The 17,126-nt window shown below is 35.3% G+C and overlaps 1 pseudogene; it reads right to left on the reverse strand.

Annotated features, from left to right (window-relative positions):
- Window positions 1-4,916: 4,916 nt before the first annotated feature.
- Window positions 4,917-5,012, reverse strand: LOC145621672 (small nucleolar RNA R71; annotated as a pseudogene).
- Between the last annotated feature and the right edge of the window lie 12,114 nt (window positions 5,013-17,126).

A 17,126-nucleotide genomic window follows, 5' to 3' on the forward strand; every position in this document is an offset into this window, starting at 1 on the left:
GGACTGCCGTGTCACGGCAATGACCACCGTGTCACGGTGCTGTTCACCGTCAGACGGTAAACTGCACCGTGACACGGCATTTTCTGCCGTGACACGGCAGTCAGGAAATCTGACTGGTGCCCTGTTTTTCTTCGTACGCAATCAAGTTGTTCAATTTTTCCTACGGGACAGACCTAAATGCGACGTTAAACGTCTATGCTTATGCAAAAATGCCAAATTAATCACAGGAATATTTTTTCAAGAATCTTTCAAGTCTCATCCACTCATCTCAATTAAATACCGATCACTCAAATCGATAAATAACCAATAATCCTTCCCAGTGGAGTCGCCAAATTGTAGGCGTCGCTCGAAGTGCGCCTACGTAAAAGCATGTGGTGAATATGCTTGGCACTCATAGGAAGTGGGAATTGACATATACGATTAGGGACAACGATTAGGGACAAATAAAGTAGGGAGCCGCCAACAAATTTTTAAGGAACTTGTAAACCGTTCACGGATCATTTAAGGCAACCACGATTAAGGGACAACGAAGGCAACAACGATTGACCCATGAAGGTTACACCCCATTCATAATCCATGAGATTACTAACTCCATATGGTTCAGAACCATGAAAGGAGGATCGGGGATGATGGTACGAAGTGAGTCATGGAGTCACATTCGCCCGTATTGGCCTCTACTCGATTCTTATTATGAAAAGTATTCCTGCGATCTCAAAGGCATACAAACAAAATTCAATTCGCTCCAAACTATTATTATGCTAAATTGGTTGAATATTAATGCAACATATAATTCTATAATATCGTGATCACTTCGATTAAATAACAAGATTAAAAAGGAACCTAAACCGGTTGTCCAAATTATCTTATTAGTCGTGATTTTCAATTACATATTCCCTTTAACATGCAATATGGTGATCAATAAATATAGAATAAATAAACATTAATATTGGAAGCAATATAGCAATAGATCCAACAATAAAATCGTTAGAAAAATAATAGAAATAAAAGGAACATGATTCCTTACTTTGATTTTGTTTGCTTGCTACTATAAAAAAACAATAAACGCGTTAGTAACTTTAAGGAAAATTAGTTAAACAATAATTAAAATGGAATTAAATTAAATTAAAATAGAATATAATTGATTTGGGGCCAAACCCTCAAACAGTTTTACCTTTCACGCCGTGGTTTAAGGATAGAACCTCGGGTAAAGTACGGACTCCTTGGAGTGCTTAAGGAAGGTATTTTGAAAGAGAGAAGGGTAGGCTAGTGTTTAGGCTAGAGCATAGAAGAGAAATGAGAGAATTAATTGATGCCCCGTACATCAGAAATGAGGGGTTATTTATAGAAAAAGTGTGCTGAGGGAACATACGGAACCCTAAAATGACAAAAACCCTAAAACAGTATCCCGTGACACGGCAAACTGTATCGTGACACGGTAAATTTCCCCGTCAGACGGGAAATATTCCCGTGAAACGGTGCAATGTTGAGTGACGCGGAATATTTTTAAACAAACGGGGGAAGAAAACACGTTAGGGTTTACGCGGAAAAGACACATACTATACCCGTGTCACATCAGGTTTCCCGTGTCACGGGATTTTATACCGTCAGACGGGAGTGAATCCCGTGACGCGGGAATTTCTGCCGTGACGCAGGACAGTTTTGCCATTTTTTCCGTCTAAATTCATTTTAAACCCTAATTTCATTCAGCCTTTAAGTGCCGATTGATAATTTCGGGCCATTTTCTGATTTATTAATTTTGGGCTAAAAATAAGAAAATAATTAAAAAGAAATAATTAAAAGTTCTGGGCCAAAAATAAATAATAAAACAATAAAATAAAAAAGGGTTTTGGGCTGAAATTAAAACTATGCTTTTACCAAACATCAAGACTGATCCATGGACTATTCAGAAATACGAATTTAATTAAATATGATTTTTAAGCACTCTCGGGATTAAATACTAAACCCGACCAATAATAGCGGTGAAAGGTTGTTCATCATCGGGTTTGGTTTTGGGGAGACATTTTTAAGTGTCTACAGAGTCTATTTTAATTTATATATATCTTTATTCCCCGTCCCATGGTCATATTTGTGCTTATTTGAGCTATGTGGAGCTATTTTTATTACTAATATACGTTTTCTAGTGTAGAGTTGGTATTATTTTGTAGGAATATGCAGAATTATGATAATTCCGAGCTTATTGAACCACTAAGAAGACATTAGAGTCGGATCGTATTTTATGACCAGATATTCAAGACCCAAGATCAAGTTAATGGAATTTAGTTCGGTGATTAAGGGCTCAATTAGAGAAGAGAAGGGTCCAAATTTCTCACAAGCAATACGGACCAAACTAATAAATAACTTGAACTCATGTCAAGAAGGCCCAAGTACAAAGTGTAAGACACAAAAATTCAAGATTAGAACAGCCCAACTCGCTGCTCAATGACCGGGGCCAATCGGACTGGGCCTAGCTCGATTAGGATTTAATTTCTCGCTGATGTTTGCTTATGTCGGTTGATGGGAATCATAAATATCCAATTAGTGGGTTGTTGCCAGGAACTTTTCATTAGTTTTTAGGGGGGATTTCATGATTCGATTAGTTGACTTTATTTCTTTACAGAACCTTTGCTCAGTTTTCTCTAGTTTTAGTTTTGGTAAAGTTTTGGGTGAGACGGACTCACGTAAGTCAACCATCTTCATTCTCCTTCTTCCCCTTTCTCTCTCTTTCCACCCATCAATGGCGACCAGATCCTCTACCACTCTCTGCCTCTTCTCCGCACCTCCTAACTTGCCGGCGATGAAGATGAAGATGATCTGGAGAATGACCAGATCTTTACTCCACTTCTTTCTCTCACCTCCTTTTTTTTGCCCCCAAATCTGGCGTGAAACTCAATGTATTTCTTAACCGTTGCCGTCTTTGTCCATCTCTTCCATCATCTTCTTCACTTCTTCTGGCGATGTTACCAATCTTAAGGAGACTACGGGAATTCTTTACTGGAAATTGTATTTTCATGATAGCTGCTTGATGTAGAGAGAGCATCAGAATTAATCAATCCTCCAAAGGTATAAGTGGAAGAATGGTTGTTGCTGCTCAAGAACTTGATGTGGGCGTATGATTTGAGAATCGAAGGATATAAAATTGGCCTGTTGTTCTATTGTATTATAAATATCAGATAATTGTTATTGTTTGGTATTAAATGTTTATTGTTTGGTATTAGATTGCTATTGTCAGGTATTAGTATTGTCAGGTATTAGTATTGTCTTTATCAAGAATAAGAGTGTAAGACTATTTTAAGTCATAAATAAGATAAATTTTATCAGGAATAAGATTATCTTAGTCAGAAATAAGATAAATTTTATCAGGAATAAGACAATATTAACGATTTTCACGTAAGTGGGGGATGAATGTGTGCATTATAAACTGGACTCACGTGAGTCCGTTCTACGCAAAACCTTCTATTTAGTTTTATTTACTTTCCTTTTGTTCTTTAGTTTTGAGCATTGTTATAGTATTTACAGAGGTTCTTAGTTTTAATTTCTTAGAATACTGTTGCAGCGTTTGTGAGATTTTTAGTTATGTTTTATAATTTGCCTTCCTTCTATTTTGCCGACTTCAATTTTATTCGTTATTCTTAGCTTTTCATTGTTATTGTTTTCATTCTAATTGCTTTTATCATTATTGCAGTTTTATTATTGTTTTCATCATGTCTCTTTTAAATTGCTTTGATTAGTTTAGATTTAATTATGTGCGAGTAGTTTAAATCTAGGGTTCTTGGGAATTTATGATTAATATGAAGGGATGATTTATTATTGTTGATTGTTAATGTTTTAGGTTAATTTTCTATTGATTCTTATAATGTTATGCAATTAGATTAACGCTTGTGTCAAAAAAAAAAAAAAAAATTAGTGCTGGTTTAATTGTATGAGTTATGCAATATTGATTCGAGATTCGAGAGATGAGAATTGATATTTATAGCTCAATGGCAGATTAATTTATAAATGATTAAGTCAATATTTGAGAGATGCGATTGAATACCGATATATTAATTATGTGATTATAATATGTAGCGAAAGCCCTTTATAATATAATCTGGTTAATTTATGCATTGATAATTGATTGTTATGTTTTATCATGGAGTATTAATTATTGGTGTACCTATCGCTCTAGGACTTTTCTTATTGATTATTTCCCTTAGTTCAATTATTGTCATAGTATATTTCTCAAAATTCTTTCTCGTTTCTTGATAATTTAGATTATTATAATTATTTATTATGAATAAAAGAACGTTGTTTCCCTGTGGATTCGACCCTACTTCTCTATCTATTATAGTTAGTGGTTTTAGGAATTACTTTTGATTAGGTGATACGACTATAACTTGTCAAAATTTGGCGCCGTTGCCGAGGAAACAGTTTATTTTTATTTTTTTACTATTTTTGAAGTCTAGATTATCTTTTTTTTTCGTCTCAGAGATTGTAAGTTCTTTGGGACGGTTTCTCTTTTTTTTTTTTGTACATTCAAGAATTAGAGATGAATGCTCATCCACCTCGCAAGCTCAGCGATTATTCGCAGCCTTCTTTGACAGATTTTCCACATCTTACTCCTGCACCAAATCTTGAGGGAGTACAATTCGAGATTAAACCCTAGTTTATTTTTATGATCGAAAGGAAGCAATTTAGCGGAGCTAAGGGTGAAGATCCAAATCTTCACATTTTGGATTTTTGCCAATATTGCAACACTAAGACAAGCTGGGGTCATTCAAGAACAAATTAGGGAGATTCTTTTTTCCTTTTCTTTATGTGGTAAAGCTAAATTATGGTATAATGGATTGAATAGAACTGCCCTTGGTATTAATGATTGGAGTACTCTGGCTTTGAATTTCTATAATAAATATTATCCTGCAGAGAGGACAACTTTGTTAAGGAGTTCGATCCTAAATTTTTCACAAGAAGCGGATGAATCTTTATATGAAGCTTGGGAAAGATTTAAGGATTTGTAGAGAGAATGCCCCCATCATGGGCTAGCATTGTGGCAGATAATCCAAGCTTTCTATAATAGGGTTGGATATGATTCAAGAATGAGTTTGGACTCTGCAGCTAACGGAAGATTTATGAATTTAGATGAGAATATATCGAGCAATGTTTTCGAAGAGATGGCTATTCATAATTCCCAATATGGGAATCCTAGAGGATTACCTAATAAGGGAAAACACCAAGTTGATTCTATATCCTTTTCGCGAGCACAATTGACTTCCATTAGCTAGAAATTAGACAATATTAATAATTCTTAATCATCTTCCGTTGCTGATGTTTCCGCTATTGGTTCTAACTCAGCAATATTTTGTGATAATTGTGGTCTTGTAGGTCATTGGGCGCAAATCTGTAGGAGTTCACTTGAGAAGATTAATGTTTTTCAGACCTATAAGCAAATTATTCCATACTCTAACACCTACAATGCAGGGTTGAAAAGTAACCAAAATATGTCGTACAACAATACGAATGTCCTTAACCCTCCACCACTTGTACAAAAACCACAACAGAGGTACTACCAACCTCCACATCAGAGACCACAATAGGCTATTACACCTGCATTTGATTTTGGCCTATCAAAAAACAAAACGATGTTAGCCAATATGCAGAAGCAGATGCAGAGTACAGATGTGCAAATTGACTCATCGATTGCACATAATAAAATGATAGATACTCATATTGCACAACTTTCCACTACTCTGCAAACTCGCCAGCGGGAAGCCCTACCATCACAGCCAGTACAACCAACAAAAAACGCGAATGCAATCACCCCGAGGAGTATTTCACACTATGATGGGCCTCCTATCCCCAGAAATGATGAACCTGTTAAAACAAAAATTGCTAATCCTAATTCTGTTATACCAAATGATGTTGTTACTAGCCCTGTAGAGCTCCAGGGTAAAACTAACTCTTCTGCTAATTCTTTGCAGGGTAAACTCCAGGACAAGAGTGGAGATGTACAGAAACCAGTTATCAAACTACCATTCCCAAATAGACACTTGAAGAGTAAGTTGGATAACCAATTTGGTATGTTTTTGGAGGTTGTAAAAAATTTGACAGTTCCTTTCACAGAATTAATTAAACAAGTTCCTGCATATTCTAAATTTATGAAAGGAGTTTTAACTAGAAAAGATCTATTAGTGAGGTAGATACGATTGCTTTTACTGCAGAATGTAGTGCTATATTACAGAATAAATATCCACCTAAACTAAAATATGCGGGTAATTTTTGTATTCCATGTCATATTGGTAATCTGATAATTGATAAAGCTTTATATGATTTGGGTGCTAGTGTAAGTGTTATGCCATTATCTGTGACCTCTAAATTAAATATGGGTAAATTCAAAGCTACTAGTGTTACTCTGCAAATGGCCGATTGTTTTGTAAAATACCCTTTAGGTATTTTAAAGGATATTCTTGTTAGGGTAGGTAAATTTTTTATATCTGTTGATTTTGTTGTTCTTGATATGAAGGAAGATTTGCAGATTCCGATTATTTTGGGTAGACCATTTCTTCATACTGCAGGGGCAATAATTGATGTGAAAAGTGGTAAACTTACACTATCGGTAGGGGATGATAATATTACTTTTAATCTGAATAATGTCCCTAAAAGCCCCATGTTAGAGGAAAAGTGTTATAGTGTTGGTGTAGTTGATGTAAATAATTTTTCTTATAAGCCCTAAGCTCTCGTTAGAGATTCCTTGGAGGCGGTATTTTGTATTGCATCTTCTGCATGAAAAACTAATACTTGGAAAGATGATGTGGATGCTATAGAAAGATCTCTAAATTGTGTAGGGCTCGGGTTTAAGGATAAACAAGTAGAGAAAGAGAAACAAATTGCAAAAATCGAGCGCTTGGTAAAAGTCCCACCCGATCGGGTGCTAAATGCTCAATCTTGTGGAAAAACGAAGGTATATGAGGCAAAAAAGGAGTCTCGTGCAGCAAGTAGGTGAAAACCACCTGATCGTACCTTGGAGTCAGGCCCGGTCGGGCCACGCTCGCCCGTTCAGGCGCGAGAGCAAGACAGCAAAATTAGCCAACTTCAAAACGCAATAACTTTTGCGTTTCTTAGCGAAATTTTGCGTGTGACCTATCATTGGAAAGATCTTCAAGTCTACTTTCTAATGAAATTAGAATCATTTTATTATAATTTGAAATAAAAAATTTAAGAGCAAAATAGTGAGTCTGACTCGTTTTTGCCTCTTTTCTTACTAACACTTTGTTTCTATTTTGTCCAAAATTATACCAAGGAGATGCATTACAATAGTTGGGATGGTGGTGGATACGAGTTTGATGATGAGGGGTAGTCACTTGGATTACTAGCTTCCCTTTAAACCAATGAGGACATTGTCTGATTTAGCTTGGGGGAATTTCTTGTATATATAGGTACTCGTTCTTTCCCTTTTCTTTTTATTTTCTTTGGTGTGCTTAGTTTAGTTTTTAGTGCTTTCTTAATTTATTTTTCTATTGCTTTCATAGGTTAATTTTATTGCTTTCCAAAAATTAAAAAAAATCCAAAAATACGTTCCAATGAATTAGATTTCTTTGGCTACAACAGAAAAATTCTTATATGATGATGAACTATAAAATTATTGGATTTATACGAACGAACAAAAAAAAACTATGAATCATGTTTCCCTGTGCCCCTTGATGAAAATTTTTCGAAATTGTTTTGATTATTGGTTATTGATGATAAATACTGGGGATTAGTTAATCATGATTTGATTTTTGATTTCCTTGGAACCTTAACATTATGCGTCAATTTTGCCCAACTGCTTGTGAATAGAGTGCTTGACTAGTTGATTTGTTGAGGAATGTGTTTTAGTTCTTGGTATGTCATTGAATTTGAGTATTGGTTTGCAACTATAAGTAGTGTTTCATGACTCATTATTATGCACATTGAGGAGGACGAAGGCATTTGTTCTTTTAGGTGACCTTCATATGATTTTAGGTACATTTGTTCCCTTCTTGTTACGTACCCATATTGTTGTCTTGACATTTTTGTTGATTATTAGCCACATTACAAGCCAATTTAGCCCCATTGGTTACTAGTCCCAAGCTTGGCTTGGGGGATCTATTAGTAAGTGAGGTGAGGGAGTTTGTAGTGTGCTTATTATTTGCACAATGTGGGGTGGTATTGAGAAGTTTTTTGTTCTTGATTGTGGTTTATTTTTGATGATATTGAAATTTGAATTTCTTGTGAAAAAAAAAAAACATAAAGCATGATAGAAGGAAAAAAAAAAAGAAGATCAAGAAAAAAAAAAGTGAAAAAAAAAGTGAACTTCAAAAGAAAAAAATAAAGAACAAAAAGAAAACAAAAAAGTGTTTAATGTTCAAATGTTCTAAGTGAAGGTTGATCAAAAAGGGAAAAAAAAAATTTGTTGAGTTTCAATGAAAAAAAATCAAGTTGAAAGTTGGTTATTCACTCAAGTGTTACATTGTTATATTTTTATGAGTGAGATTGTAAGTGTTGGAATTTTTTGATATGATTGGAGTTTGTTTAGTGAATTTCTGTAGAGTTGAGTTGAGTTATGTTGGAGATGATTTGGTCATTATGTATTTTTGACCTTGATTTTTGTTAGGATTTTGGCTCCTTTAAGCATGGCTTTACTCTCACATTTTTCCCAAATTTTTCCTACCCTAGCCTTACATTACAAACTTTGAAGACCTTCTGACCTTTGTTCATAGAGTTGTATGGATGTGAAATTAGGTATTTATCAATGCAAAGAATGATTTGGCATATTTTGAGTCGACTACTTGGTTGAGTGCTTCTCTTTTTAAACTCATGAGTGTTGTGAGTTTGAGAGGGCATTGTTCACATATAAACGGGTGGTTGGAGAGCGATCGAATACATCCTTTATTCGCCACATAAATGAGAGTTGCGTGTATTGTGTGAGCACTAGTCTTGAATTCTATATAATCTCGTGGTTTGCTCTATTTGACAATTGTTGGGGAAGATTAGTAGTTGGATGGATTTAATTAATTGACTTTGATGCATATTTATCGGATTTACCTTGAATCGTATCTATTGATTTGAATTGTATTTGGGGTGAAGTATTGATTTATTTATTCATGGCTTTGCTTAGGGACAAGCAAAGGTTTAGCTTGGGGGAGTTTGATGAGTCTATTTTATATATATTTTTATTTCCCGTCCCATGATCATATTTGTGCTTATTTGAGCTCTGCGGAACTAATTTTATTACTAATATACGTTTTTTAGTGTTTTTGTAGAGTTGGTATTATTTTGTAGGAATATGCAGAATTATGATAATTCCGAGCTTATTGAACCACTACGAAGACATTAGAGTCGGATCGTATTTTATGACCGGATATTCAAAGCCCAAGATCGAGTCAAAGAAATTTAGTTCAGTGATTAAGAGCTCAATTAGAGAAGAGAAGGGTCCAAAGTTCTCACAAGCAATACGGACCAAACTAATAAATAACATGAACTCAAGTCAAGAAGGCCCAAGTACAAAGTGCAAGACACACAAATTTAAGATCAGAACAGCCCAACTCGCTGCTCGATGACCGGGGCCAATCGGACTGGGCCTAGCTTGATTAGGCTTTAATTTCTCGCTGATGTTTGCTAATGTCGGATGATGGGAATCATAAATACCCAATTAGTGGGTTGTTGCCAGGAGCTTTTTCATTTGTTTTTAAGGGGATATCATGTTTCTATTAGTTGACTTTAGTTCTTTACATAACTTTTGCTCAGTTTTCTTTAGTTTTAGTTTTATTTTCTTTCCTTTTGTTCTTTACTTTTGAGCATTGTTATAGTATTTATGGAGGTTCTTAGTTTTATTTTCCTAGACTACTGTTGCAGCTTTTGTGAGATTTTTAGTTAAGTTTTATAATTTCCTTCCTATTATTTTGCCGACTTTTATTATTTTAAGGTACAGCAGCTTGTACCTAGCAAGGTACAGACAAAAAAACGCGGAAAGAACATGTGGCAGTTTTAAAAGAACATAAAGTTGTTTTATTATATAGTTGTTTTGTAAAGAACATCTAATTTTATGTTTTTTTTTATATATATCTAAATAACATTTGTAATATTAATAAAGGACGTGAAAATATAATGTAATGAACATTATTTATGTATATTCACCGTAATTTATAAAAAAAATTCAAAGAACATTTTACAATAAGCAAGTAACATTATATCACAAATAAAAGTACACTACACTGACAATCAAAGAACATGAACATATGCTCTTTTCACTCTTTTTTGATATAAATATGTTCTTTTTACTTCAAATATATGTTCATTACATTTTAATAGTATATTCTTTTCACTACAATGGTATGTTCGTTACATGTGTATAATATGTTCTTTTCGCGAAACGGTTGTACGATGCAAGGTACCCACGCTTGTAGGAACCACACACTATTATTCGTTATTCTTAGATTTTTTTTTTTTTGACACAATTCTTAGCTTTTCATTGTTATTGTTTTCATTCTAATTGCTTTTATTGTTATTGCATCACGTCTTCTTTAAATTGTTTTGATTAGTTTAGATTTAATTATGTGCGAATAGTTTAATTCTATGGTTTTTGAGATCCATGATCAATATGAAGGGATGATTTATTATTGTTGATTGTTAATGTTTTGGGTTAATTTTCTATTGATTGTTATAATGCTATGAAATTAGATTAGCACTAGTTTAACTGTATGAGTTATGCAATATTGATTCGAGATTCGAGAGATGAGAATTGATATTTATGGGCTCAGTTTCAATAGCCAGATTAATTTATAAATGGTTAAGTCAAGATTCGAGAGATTCGATTTAATACCGTTAGATTAATTATGTGGTTATAATACCCAAGAGGCAAGTTAGGCCCAACTGGTCCGGACCATACATTGTCAAAACAATCTTGTCAGAAGGTGCGGCTAAATTAACTAACATGGATGGCAATGAATTTTCAAATAGGACAACCCTTGACCAACTTAAGAAGTACTACGCATAATTACTTGACTAGGACACTCAAGAGAGCTACGTTTGGCCTGATTCCTTAGGAAAGGATACGTAGGCAACCCTTTAAAGGGTGCGACCACTTTAATTTTTAAAAATATTTTCACGTCCCATCATCGACAAAGGCATAAGCGCAAGAAAGCAAGTCTGTCGCCATAAAACGGACTCTGTCGCCAGGCGACAGAAGGAAAACTTCTAGGGGTGAAAGTTCGATTTTCGGTTTAGTTTATTGCCCAAATCGAAACCGAACCATAATAATTCGGTTTTAGGAATTTGCAAAGCACACCGCACCGTATTAGTTTTGAAACCGAACCAAACCAAACCACTTAAATACCACACCGAATTATTCCATCAAGGCAAAAAGTTCAACACTTCACCAAAAAAAAAATGTTTTATAGCAAACGACATTACTGCAGCAGAACAGCAGCAGACAGTTAGGAGAAGCAGAGCACGTTAGCAGTAGTAGTTAAGAGGTTGCATAATAGCAAGTATATTATGCAAATCTTAATAAAAAATAAAGTAATTAAACATTTGAGCTTAGAAATTCAATCGCAATTGAACATGTAAAGATTTATAGCAATTAAATTGCAATTGAACATGTAAAAATTCAAGCAGTAGCTTTGGACGATGACGATGGTCAGACGCCGGTGGAGTGACGAGAAGAGAGTGAGTCAATGAGAGTGGAGTTTGAGAGTGAGAGTCTGAGAGAGGCAGAGAGCACAGAGGGTGAGAGCCTGAGATTGAGAGGATGTTAGATTAGGGTTTGTTTTCTCTTTATATACTTAGGATGTATTTGGGGACATTGGGCCAAAATTTCGGTTTATTTGGTTTTTTCAGGTTTTTAATTCCCCAAACCAAAACCAAACCGAAAACTGAAATTTTAAAAAATGAAAAACCAAACCGAACCATATTAGAAAAAAAACCGCACCGTATTTCTAATTCGGTTTGGTTTGCGGTTTGGTTCGGTTTTAAACCGAATTAGTTTCACCCCTAAAAACTTCGGCGACAGACTCGAATGAGCAGCGCCAATTTTTTGCGGGTATCTGGGCAAATTTGGTGCATTCTTGAAATTTTTCGACTTCCGTACTCAAAGAAATTTTTTGGAAAAATATTTTAAGTTGTTTTCATTGCGTTAAATAAACAAATGTAAAGTTAATTTAATTAAAAAGCTAAAATTGCATCAATAAAAAAAATTACATTATTAATGGAATTTAAGTAAAGCTTAAAATTAACTTAAAGCAAACTTAAATTGTCTAATAAATTGCAAGAAAAGCAATGCTCTAGTCTTTCTTTTCTTTCTTAATTCTTTTCCAATTCTTGTCTGAGTCTTCCTCTTCCTCTGTTGCTTTTGCTAAGAGACATCCATTAGAGGATCTACATTCTATTTTAGTACGGATAGTCTCTCCTTGCTTCTTCTCTACCCAAATCTTCTTTTTCGTAGAGTCAATTTTACTTTTTCCTTTGTCTTTAGTAGTACTCTTCTTCTTAAGCATCACATGAGGCTTAAACTCAACTTTTTCACCTAGGCGTTCCTTAGCAGGAACTTTTTTGTCACCAAGGCGAGTCTTCACATTGGTCTTCTCTACTTGAGTTCTATCCTTTTGAGATCTTCCATCCAACCATTGGTTCATATTATTAGATAAAGAAGGTGGAACCTTTTGGGTAATCACTTCCCATAAAGGCCTGGCACACCAGTACTTGTCAAATAAGTCAACTTCTTGTGAAAGAGGGAATTCATAAGGACGACAAAGATCTCCTGTAGGAATGGTTTGCGCAATCCCATGTTGTCTTTTTACTCTACAGGGATAATAGAAAGTCAATGTTGACAAGCTAGGAAAACGGCAAAAGGGTAGAGTATTACAACCAATCATCTTTTCAAGCTTCCACCAAGGAACAATCCACATATAAAGTAGTCACAAGAGGCAAATACTTTGCCGCAATCATGGCGACCCATCTTCAAGCAGAAACGCTTCTTTCGCCGAACAAAACTATTGGAAGTATACTTGTCAATATTATCAGGAGGACTAATTAATCCTAGTCTCTCCATGAGCCACATCTGTAAAAATTCAATGCACATAATTAGTATTACTATGCAAAGATAAATTTTTAATTTCTGTAATTAAGAATATTATTTTTGTACCTGTAATAAAATTGGAGAGCCTCGAAGAGGTGTTTTAGGATTTTCCTTCAATTCATCAAGACTAAGCATAGTCTCTCCAACAATTAATGGCATTGGATTTCTTCTAGATTCAATTTGTTCTAGTATAGATATTATAATTGCTTGGCCCTCATTATTTTTACCACTAGTAAGAAGATATTGGCTAAGCATACAAAAGAGGAAAGCTCTTCTTCTATAAACATGAAAAGATTCAGAGCGTGGTGTATCAAAATAAAAACGTGCAAATTCTTTTAAATTAACACTATTACCATGCACTATTTTTTTTAGATCTTTACCCCTAAGATCAAGGAAACGCTCATAATCTTTATAATAATACTCACTCACCCTAGGCATTACCGCAAGATTTAATGAAAGAAAGCCTAGAATGACACCAAATTCTTCCGGTAAAGGGCATATTTCATCATAGCCTAATCTAAAACAATCAGTATTAGAATCCGAATATTCTAAGGCGGTATGAATAAAGTCTATGTCAAGATCTACCCCCTTTATGCCATAAATACCCCCCATATGAAAAAAGTCAAGTTCTTTTCTCTCTTTAGCGGTTAAAGAACGACACCACTCACGTGTGAAATCACAAAAGCTTTTCTTAACTAAAGAAATGATTAATTGTTAATTTAATTAATTTTTAATTTGTTCGAGTTATACAGAAATCGTTAGATTTGGGGGCTATTTATAAAAAAAAATTCGCCAGAATCTGAATTCTGAAAGGATTCGGAAAAGCAAGTCTGTCGCCAAGCGACAAGTTTGTCGCGTGGCGAAAAAGTCTGTCGCGCGGCGACAACGCAAACATGTAGGGACAACGCGTTTTAACCAGCGACAGCCACGCGCCGATTCGACTTTGATTTTGCATATTACACCCCGCTGTATACAATTCAATTCATTTTTGCTTTTTCCTTTGATTATATTGAGCTTAATAAAATTTAGGCTTACTTTTAGTCAAAATTATTTTATTTTTCATTTTTGCTTTTGGGGGATAAAGTCGGATACCCTCCATCAATAATGAAAAATGAAGGAAATTTTGCGTATAAATTAAGTCACAATCGTTCGCTTAATGCACATAAAATGAAAACTAAAATGCAAAGATATAAAATGCAAAGATAAAACAGGCTTAATATAATTAGTTTGTATATACAATGATCTAATACATAAGTCATATAATACAAATAGACAAAGTCCTGCAAAGTCAAATAAATAAGCACAGGTACAAACTATGGTGCTAGAGGTCGTAGATAATGAGGTACGCCCATCATATCAAAGAACGCCGTAGTCCGGGGGGTATGGCCCTCACCACCTCCTGACCCGTAAGAGCTGCTGCGACGACGAGCCGACCTCGTACGTCCCACCACCCATCGAAGGAGCCGCTGTCGTCCCTCCTCGGCCTGTCGGCCCGGCTAAAACCTCCTCGGGCGAGGAAACCGAGTCCTCCGCAGGAGCAGCCTCGGATCGGCCACCCCGACCACTAGAAGAAGTGCGGCAACGCCTCGAGTCGGATCTAGTCCACTCTCTCTTAAGCTCGGGTCTCGACCGAGTGCGTGGAGAAGGAATAGGTTGTCCCTACAAAAGTAAATCAAGTAAAATATCAAGTAAAGGGTATAATGAATGGCAATACAAAAGAAATACAAGAGAAATACCTCCTCAACATCGTTACTCCAGCAAGTAGCTCGGTTCCGCAACCTCACGAGCTGGCTGCGAAAGGCGTCTATACACCTCGCCAAAGTTGTCACCACCTCGCGAGAAAACTGTCAAAAGGAGCAAAGTCAGTAATGATACAAGAACGAATGCAAAAGCAAATATATATAAATATGCTCACCCGAGTCTCACTACCACAAAGGGAATATAGAACACCTAAAATAGGGAATAGAGATCGCCTCACATGCGTTCTTCTGAGAGGGTGCCCTATAAAGTCTACAGAACGCCTCCAAGAGGCGATCTATATCTAACACAATACAGAGCACCTATCTAAGTTAGGCGCTTCATATTATATGTAAAAAGTAAATAAATAACAAGGAAAATAGAGTGGTCATCCTAGCATAGGCGCTCTTTAGCTATATAAAAATAGGACGCCTATCAAAGATAGGCACTCTCTTCACTTTTTTAATTAAAAAAATAATAATAATAATAATTATAATAATAGTAATAATAATAATAAATAATAATAATAATAATAATAATAATTATTATTATTATTATTATTATTATTATTATTATTATTATAATTCATACGTAACAACTAAAACTCCATAACAATAACAATTTATTTGTAACAAAATTAAAATACAAGTATTTCAATGATAATATATAACTAAATTCCTTGAGAAAAAAAATTACATTACAAGGTTTCTCACATAACTAATTTATTGTGAATGATAAAATTTTTGCCTTTTCTAAAAAAAAATAAAAAACAACTGTAGAAATGCATCGACTTCAATTGCCTTCATTCCAAAGTCGAAACCACCGCAATCATCCAAGTATCCAACCAACAGGGCTTTGGTTACACCTATCTCAACCACGCACCAATTCTTTTAATAGCGCACAAAAATAGATAACCTGCCCCAAACACCTTCAAAAGATTAAAAATCAAAAATTAATCAAAACTATAACATGTAAATCAATTGATAAAAGATAAAAACAAGAAATTGTTACATGAAAATCAAAATTATGACATGAAAATCTATTGATAAAATCATGAAATTCAAAAATTATAAAACATGAAAATCAATTAATAAAAGATGAAAAATCAGAGTTTATAACATAAAAACCAATATCCCACAGATCTAAAATAACTCAGAAGTAAAACAAAATTTTAAAATGGAAATCAAAATTTTAAATAAGAATTTCATCATGAACCATAGATCGGAAACAAAAATAAATAAAAAAAACAAATATATCATATTTATCACTTTAAAACAACAACAAAAAAACGAATTTAAACATTGAAATTCGAACACAAATGGAATTACCTTCATGTATCATCGCATTATGGACTTCACAATTCGTTTAGTTTGGGGTATTTTTACCCACGAAAAGTGGACCAATGAGGAGGTGCCACGTGTCAGAGGCTGGCAGGTCATCCTTGACCAATCCCCAGCTGACACGTGGCCTCTCCAGATACTCCCTTAGAATTGCGGCCTTCAAGGGCCCAATTCCCCAAAAATCCGCTATTTGGCGGCGCAGCCCATCAGTCCTAGGTTAAAATAACCTAGGAAGGGGCACTTTTCCCAGTGACCCTATAAATAGGGAGATATTCCCCCAAAATGGGGGACATTCCGAAATTTATTATCATTTATTACATCCTACTTTCTCTCTCATCAGAGAACACCTGAGCTTGGAATCCAAGCAGATCCCCACCTAAATTTCCGCACTTTTTATTCTCCTTCAAGTTACTAACTTGAGCGTTGGAGGCGGAGCACCATCCAACCGGTGTCTCCGTTGTTTTTGCAAGTACAGAGTCAGCAGGACCAGTCTTCGAGTTGTAACTCTCCCAAGGGACAAAAACACCCAAAACATTTGGCGCCGTTTGTGGGAGAGTACCTCAAGATGGTTCAAAATTCTGTACCAATTCTCAATTCTACCTCTCTGCGTCCGGGTACTCAGACGGGTAACCCGGAGGACCTGCAACCGGTTATTCAGCCGGAAAGGTTTGAAATCCCTCAGCCTCCACCTCAGCCTCAGCCAGAGGTATTCACTGAGGAGGAGGAAGAAGAAGAAGACAATGATGTGGAGACCTACATAACCAAAGATGGTTCTCTCATCTCTAAATCCATTCGTTCCAGAGATCAACTAGAGCGAAATCTAGATCAGGCGGGCCCAAGCAGCCGGCCCACTGGGAGGTCAGACGGGGAAACCCGGAAGACTAGAGGAGAAGCTCCAATCACCCGGAATGAGCTCATGAAATTCATGAATTCTTTCAAGGGTGAAATTAAGGAGATGATCAACAACAAGGCAAACTCTTCCA

The sequence above is a fragment of the Chenopodium album genome, chromosome 27, assembly GCF_948465745.1.
Source record: "Chenopodium album chromosome 27, dcCheAlbu1.1, whole genome shotgun sequence".
Taxonomy (NCBI): domain Eukaryota; kingdom Viridiplantae; phylum Streptophyta; class Magnoliopsida; order Caryophyllales; family Amaranthaceae; genus Chenopodium; species Chenopodium album.